Raw genomic sequence first — 8,449 nt, 5'->3', positions numbered from 1 at the left:
TTACTGTATAACTATTATTCTTTTGTCTTTATTATAATTATGGATACATTTCTATTCACAGTGTTTTAATCCCACTTTTCTTTGGTCAAACGTCTCACTTTACCTTCTTTGGCTTTGTGTCAAATGCCTTTCTTACAAAAAGTAAGATTTCAATGAGCTTTACCATTCAAAATCATTCCTAAAACCTATTTTTCATATATCAAGATACTGAGAAAGTTGGCAACCCTTCTATTAACAGGAGGTGCATACATAGCAGTTAGCATGTCATCTTAGCACACCATCAAAACACGACAAATAATTGGAATTAAAACATGTTTTTGCTCCAAACTCACTTCATAACATAAGTTGAGTGTTTTAAATATCCATGTGATCTGATTTGGCTTTGGATAACAAAATGAGACAGAAAATATACTCTTGTTGTGGTATTCTGAACAGGGCTAAAGGCTATATGTCGATTAGCATTGCATTATAAATATATAGTATTGTTATGAAAATAACCGACATGACTGAAATAAGCCATAATTCAGCATGTTAACAGGCTTTACCACCATGAAGAATATACAGATAAATGAAGCGTTCTTCTCTCTCCTGTACAGTAGGGGGCACTGCAGCTCTTTAATCCACCGATAAACCCACTAAAGAAAGAAAGAAAGAAAGAAAAAAGCGTTCACATGTTGTGGCTAGCAAGGATAAAGCTGTGGCCAAAATCTCGAAGGATGAGCGCTGTTTTCATACTAATCCTACCCACAAACCTAACCCTAAACCCAAAATCTCGCGAGAATTGTCCGTAGCTCTATTCCCTCTAGCCAAAACCGAGCTCGCGTGTGATGCTTTTGCGTATCCTCATTGTTTTTCTCTCTTGAGTGTTTTATTGAGAGTAAACAGAGTATTTTCACAGTGTATTTTAGTGTATATCGATGATGAGAAATAAGATGGATGTGATGTGCTGTAAATCAGTAGGAACTGATCTGTCCATGCTGGATATTGATGATTTCACCACAGAAATCTCTCAGCTGAAGAAAGAGGTGGCGTTACTGGAGGCAAAGTTGAGGTCAAGAGGAGATGAAGAAGTGAAGAGAGAGGTTTGTACAGCTTAAACATCCTTTACCTGAAACACTATGTCTGTTTGAAAACATTAAATCATTTAAAATTTAATTTTGTGTTGTCAGGATGTGAATGTGGTTTGTTGTGAATCTTCAGTGTATGTGACTGATGGGAGCTCCACAGAATGTCTGAATCAAAGCTCACCACAGTTACTGCTGGACAAACTCTCTGAAGAGAAATCCAGACACACACAGGACTCAAAGTTCAATCTCACTTTACTCTGTTATACTGAGTCAAAGCCCACAGAGGCTCAGGACACTGCAGTGTGTGACAGTATTCAGGGTTTAAAGGATGAGGAATCTACTGATCAAACCTCCTCAGAGTCTCTGGATTCTGCCTGTAACGCTGAAGAACAGCAGCAGATCCTGCAGACCACACTGAAGTTGGAGATAAAAGTAGAGCCTATTGAAGAGGAAGATCGCACCGAGGACTTTATTCTGCCAGGTATGTCTTCACAATTATTGTATTTTTGTTTTATTTTTTTACAATTTTTTATCCATATGGAAGCGTATTTCCGCCATATAAGAAAAAAATCATGCTCTGGTAAATCATATTAATGAGATATAAAGTCAAAATGATGACATGTTAAATCTTAATGATGAGATAAAAAGTCATAAAGTAAAAAAAGTTGAATATATAAGTTAAAAAAGTAATAATTGTTATATTAAAAGTAGGGCTGCACGATTAATTCCGATTAATTGCGATTGTCACGCGTATCTCGTCAGTAAAGCCGGTCCCTTGATTAGTAATAATGTCATCAGCTGCTTTCAGATGGAGCGGCATTTACTACACAAAGCCGTAGTTCACTGAAAAGCTTGAAAATATTGCATTCATAATCGCAGGCGATTCATCCGCGATTATGAATGCAATATGTCGATCAGAAAGATGGTTTTGTCATCTCTACTACGGGATTGCAAGTCGGCATGCACGACAACGTGGATATAACTTGCTGTCATTGCCAGCTCCTTTTCGGAAGTTAATTTAACCTCTTATGAAATGGCTGAAACTCCATGTTTTTTGTCTAAACGACATACCCAAATTTAAAGTGGTACAGCTCCCATATACTTTGACACTCAGGTATGCAGTGTCAGGTAGTGAACTATTGTTTATATTTTTATATCGTAATTCGGTCAGAAACGAGATTGTGAGGTGAATAAAAAGTTTTGGTTTCGGCTTGGATATGCCATTTCCTTGGGGATTTATGAAAACTATTTGTTTTGGACAATTTCCAAAAGTGGATAAAGGGAAGAGTTTGAAGATAAGTAAACATGATATGAATGAAATGTTGTAAACATAGTAGGTGTCGAAGTACGTTCGCTAACTCCGACTTAATACAATCATAATGTTTATCTCATTGTAGCGAAATAACTAGCAGTTCAGGCTGCAAAAGGACAGACGCCAATTCAACATATGTCACACACTCGGTTGCTCTGATTGGTTGTAGGTCTATCCAATTGAGACGAGGCATTTTTGTCCTGGTTTGGTTGAAACGTCCTGTAATAACACCAAAATGGAGCGACTAAAATTTGACTAAAATTTTGAGTATGACAACGTCAGGCTAGTAAAATACTATACCCAAGTAAGTCATAAATGCTTAAATGACAATAATTAATTGATTATAAGGATTAAATTACACATATTCAGATAAAAGCAAGAGTGACTGGATGCGCCCTATCACTGTAATCACTGGTGTAGTAGAAAATGTATTATAAATTTATTCTAATAAAAAAAAATATATAGAGTCGTGCTCAATTATTCATACCCTTTGTAAATATGACCAAATAAGGCTGTGAAAATAAATCTACATTGTTAAAACTTTTGATCTTTTATTAAAAAAAATCTACAAAAAAAACAACCTTTTATTGGAGAATAATAATTTTAAATCGGGGAAAATCTCATTAGGAGAGAAATATTTTTCTCTAATACACACTGCTCACAATTAATCATACTCTTTTATTCAGTTCTTTTTGCAAACTCCTTTTCCCAAGAGAACAGCTCTGAATCTTCACCTATAATGCCTGATGAGTTTGAAGAACATCTGACAAGAGATCAGAGAACTCTTCATGCAGAATCTCTCCAGATCCTTCAGATTCCAGCTCTATGTTGGTGCTTCTTCTCTTCAGTTCATCCCACTCATTTTGGTTGGATCTTCCTTCAGGGCAGTGATCCAAAACAAACATCAAAACTAACACAAAAATGAATCACTGAGCACAAAATAAAGCTTCTGCCATGACAATCCCAGTCCCCTGACTTGAACCCTAAAGAAAATGGAGATGAAAGTGTGATAAACTGAAGAGAAGAAGTCTCTTGTCAGGTGTTCTCCAATCTCATCAGGCATTATAGGTGAAGACTTAGAGCTGTTCTCTTGGGAAAAGGAGATTTGAATAAGTATTGAATAAAAGAGTATGAATAATTGTGAGCTGTGTGTATTAGAGAAAAATATTTTTCTCATAATGAGATTTTCCCCCATTTAAAATTAATATTCTCCAATGAAAGGTTGGATTTTTGTAGATGTTTTAAGTAAAAGATCAAACGTATTAATGATGCAGATTTATTTTCACAGCTTTCTTTGGTCATATTTACAAAGGGTATGAATAATTTTGAGCATGACTGTATATTTTTTAATGTTTAGCTGTGTACATATTTTTCATTTTATTTGACGTGTTATGAATCGGCTGTATTAACAGGACTGACAGTTGTCTTCTGTCTCTGTGTGAATATAGAAAAAGATACAGAATCAGTTCATCTTTCTTTGTGTATAACTGTAAAAAGAGATTTTAATTGTATGTTTATTACAGATGAGAAGAGGGATTCATGTTCTGATGAAGAAAAGTCCTCAACATCAAAAGAGCGACTGACAGCACAAACTCAAGAGAAGAAACTTTATTCAGAAGAGCACAAAGAGAAGAAGATGCAGGTTCACTGTGAGCATTGTGGGAAGAATTTTGTCTACTTATCTCAGCTTAAAGGCCACATGAGGACACACAGTGATGAAAAGCCTTTCTGTTGCACTGAATGTGCCGGATGTTTCAGAACCAAATATAGTCTTGATGCTCATAAGAGAATTCACACAGGAGAAAAAGCGTACAAGTGCAGCGAATCTGAAAAAACTAGGGATTCACGTTCATCACAACCACACCTGAATATTCACTCAAAAGAGAAACTATATCAATGTTCACAATGTGATAAACATTTCCATCTGAAATATCTTCTGATACGCCATGAAAAAATTCACACTGGAGAGAAACCTCATCACTGTAGTGTTTGTGGGAAGAGCTTTAATCAACGTTTCAACTTAGTGTTACACCAGAGAACTCATACAGGTGAAAAACCTTACAAATGCTCTCAGTGTGATAAGACGTTTGCTTCATCAAGTAACTTAAATGCCCATCAGAGAGTTCATACAGGAAAGAAACCTTATCCCTGTAGTGTTTGTGGGAGGAGTTTTAATCAACGTTTAGACTTAGTGTCACACCAAGAGAGAGTTCATACAGGTAAAAAACCTTACAAATGCTCTCAGTGTGATAAGACATTTTCTCAACAAGATAGCCTAAGAACCCATCAGAGAGTTCATACAGGAGAAAAACCTTACGTCTGCTCTCACTGTGGAAAAAGCTTCTCTGATGGATCTCATTTCAGAGTTCATCTGAGAGTTCACACTGGAGAGAAACCTTACGTCTGCTCTTACTGCGGAAAAAGCTTCTCTGATGGATCTCATTTCAGAGTTCATCAGAGAGTTCACACTGGAGAGAAACCTTATCACTGTAATGTTTGTGGGAAGAGTTTCAGTCGAAATGACACTTTAGTGAAACACCAGAGAATTCATTCAGGTGATAAACCTTACAAATGCTCTCAGTGTGATAAGACGTTTTCTCGACAAGATAACCTGAGAACTCATCAGAGAGTTCATACAGGAGTAAAACCTTATAACTGTAGCGTTTGCAGGAAGTTTTAATCAAAATGGCCATTTAGTGACACACCAGAGAACTCATACAGGTGATAAACCTTACAAATGCTCTCAGTGTGAGAAGGCGTTTGAGATAACCAGATAACTCATACAAAGAAAAGTCACACAATGAGAGCATTTTTAAAAGACGTTTGCTTGATCATATTTGCCTGAAGATCCATCAGTTCAATTCAATTTTATTTATTTATCACTTTTAACAATTGTACATAATACAAAAACAGCTTCACATGAAATACAAACAAAGAAAACTTAGAAAAGCAAAGAACAACAGAGCATGGCATAAAAAAAACTTTTAAATAAAGTTTAGGATGGAGTATTAGAAGTTACATGGAGTCATTTCTTATTAAATAATGTAATAAGTTTGTCGCTGGGCAGGCATCAGATGATGGGACGCAAGTAGATCAGTGGTGGGACGAGACAAGAAAATAAAATCCTAGTAGCGTAGAGGTCGCTCACATGTAATGTTAAAGTCTTACAAAAAATGTATGTATGTATGTGTGGTCTGTTTCGGACAAGCTAACTACTTTATTGCTGTATTAGAAGAAGAGGATAGGGCCTAGAATTGATCCCTGTGGTACACCATATTTAACCTGAGAGTTACATGATTTTTCCTCATTTAAGTAATTCAAGTGATAGACTTACCATCATTTATCAAGATATCTTCTTCATCATTTATCACAATACTACCATAATATTTGTTTTCCTACTATGGAAGTCAATGGTTACAGCAGCTGTGTGCCCTCCCATCATTTATCAAAATTATTGTGTTAACTGCTTCGTTTGATAACTTGAATAAGTTGTGACCCCCCCATGTTCATTACTGCTTGTTTGTCAGTAACTTCAGATTTAATAGCTTTATTTACAAAGTGAAATAACTATTTTTGCAAATGAATGTACTATATTAATTTGCACAGTTACTTCTGAAAAAATCAAATGATTTTTTTTAACAAATGTGGACATGCTATCTGATTTCAACAACAGAGGATTTAAACTGATTTTTAGCACAAATAAAAACCCTGAGCTGCTTGTGAGGTTGAAGTGATTCCAGACATTTAAAATTAATCTAAACAAAATCAAATAACACATGAAGAAGCTGCCCAGCGGTCGAGGGAGGAATGGAAAGACTCTGTGGCTTTGTGAACCATTGAGATTTTAGCCACTAAGTACCTGTTGTGCAATCCTTTTGCTGGCTGGCACTGTGCCTCTCGCTGGCATTTATTTTGCCGGTGTTCTGACTATCTTGTGCTTGAAAAACAGGGGTAACGCATCCTCTCATCGTGGCATACCGTTCAGAATGTGCTGCCACACTAAATAAAAGGCTTGTAACAATGCTGTATAAATCTGGGGACTGTTAGCCGTCCTAACACCAGACCAGTCTCATAGAGAATGAGACGTGGTCTGGAAACCACATGTTCATTTTCTCGTTTTTTAGGCGTGGTTTACGAATGTTTATTGGGTGCTACGATTGTCTATCAAATGCTTCTATACGTAGCTCATAGCCAATCGGTGTGCCACATAGACATCGTCATTGTCTTGATGCCCCCTCCCCGTTCTGTGATTGGTTCCCTATGCCGTTTATCGGGTGCTATACCACGTCCACCCGATTGCCTCATAGACAGTAAAAGATTTCCTGCAAGCTTCTCTTCCTGTCCATACGGTAATTTCTCTACTGTGTGACAGAGAGTCGCAGGTTATGACACAATCGTTAGCCTGTTTTTATCAAAACTGCTGCTTCTAATGGGCCATAACGTAAGATACAAGGTAATGGAGCCTTTTATACATTTTCGTGTTTCTTTAGAAATAAGTAATGGACAAATGGAGTCTTTAAATGCCTCAGATGTAGAGTTATTCGCTGTCAAAGTGACGCCAAAATGAATGGGAGTCAATGGAATGCTAACAGCAGGTGGGGGTCTGCTAATCAATGGTAGTGCCCGGGGAAACTTCAATAAAATATGAAACCCTGGCCCCTGGTTTCCATGCTAGACTTGCAGCGTGAATAAATTTGCGCCCAAGGCAGCATGGGGAAACCCAGGCTAGGGGACTGTGACATTGGACTGTGACATTGGACTGTGGTTACGACACGTTTGACGGACCGACTTTGCTCCTGGACTAAGCACTGAGTGCCTCCCTTATTATAAAGCACCTGCCTGCTTGCGGTTTGCCTAAAGAATAATAGCGGGTAACATGTATTAAATTGTGGTGTGTTTTTTAAATATTGAAATGAAGAATTGTTTAATTGCCATCCTGGTGTCTTGCTCTCTGTTGCTCTTTGGTTCGGCCATTACAGTGGTGGCAGTGTAACATTAGGCATGTTAAATTTGTGGAAAGTTTGTGTGATACACCCATGTGTAATCACAATAGTAATATCTGTTGTTTTGTTATTATAATATTAATATGTTTTGAAGCAAACGCTTCAGCCAGTAGGAAGTAGTAGGGGTTGCAAGTTACCATGATGATGCGTTGTGCTTACTCCAGATGCTACTGAGCTACGCAGAGGAAATCTGCTTCTCTTTGTTTTTTTTCCTGATAATCCTGAGGGCTGTTTCATAAAACTTGCTTGGAAAAGCGAGGATTAAAATTAAAAACCTAACTTGAATTAACCAAATGTATCAGTCCTGCTTAAATCAGTTCGCGGTTACTACAAATACTAATGTGAACGAGGCTCAAGAAGTCAAGATAATAGCGCAGCCCTAGAGGTCAAGCGTGGATCAAATCGATCAAAGTTAAGGAGAGAGGGCTGATTTGTAATAGAAATGTATAAAGAATTTACTACTGACTAAAAATGATAATACTGCTGCAATAAACAAAACCATATAAAAGGCTGGGAAGTAATTACAGACTAAATACTTTCATGCAGCAGCAGCAATTAAATTAAAATCGATGATTTCCGATCAAATCACAGCTTGAAACTGTGTCGGACCTCATCCAAAATGATAGCCTAGTGGTCAGTGCTCTCAAATAGCTCAACATCGCAGGGATATGAGTTCGATCCCCGTGTCGTGACGTTTTTGTTGCTGCTTTTTGCTACTTTTCTGTATTCTCCATATACTGTACTATTTTATTGAAGGTATTTTTGGAATTTTTTTTAATTAATTCATTAAATGATAAAATAAAAATAAAATCACAAAATATGTCCCAAATTCGAAAATTAAATGATAAAATAAAAATTAAAACATTAAATTAAATTATTGTTCTGGCCAAATTGAAAAATAAAATAAAATTGATGATTTGACACTTCATTTTCCATCTGGCAAGACTGACAATATTAAAATAAAAAGGCAAGCTTGAAAAGGAATCTGTAAATACATTTTTAAAAGGCTTTTTATTCATGCCCAAGCAATAATAGGGACAAAATTAAAATGTAAAGTTCATTTTTAC

The 8,449-nt window shown here is 36.6% G+C and overlaps 1 pseudogene; it reads left to right on the top strand.

The window, feature by feature from the left end:
• The first annotated feature begins 696 nt into the window (after positions 1-696).
• LOC135729781 (uncharacterized) lies at positions 697-8,098 on the top strand (annotated as a pseudogene).
• Positions 8,099-8,449: the final 351 nt, after the last annotated feature.

The sequence above is a fragment of the Paramisgurnus dabryanus genome, chromosome 11 (genome assembly GCF_030506205.2).
Source record: "Paramisgurnus dabryanus chromosome 11, PD_genome_1.1, whole genome shotgun sequence".
Lineage (NCBI taxonomy): Eukaryota > Metazoa > Chordata > Actinopteri > Cypriniformes > Cobitidae > Paramisgurnus > Paramisgurnus dabryanus.
Note: the sequence above shows the minus strand (reverse complement) of the source record. Positions and strands in the feature narration are given on the sequence as shown.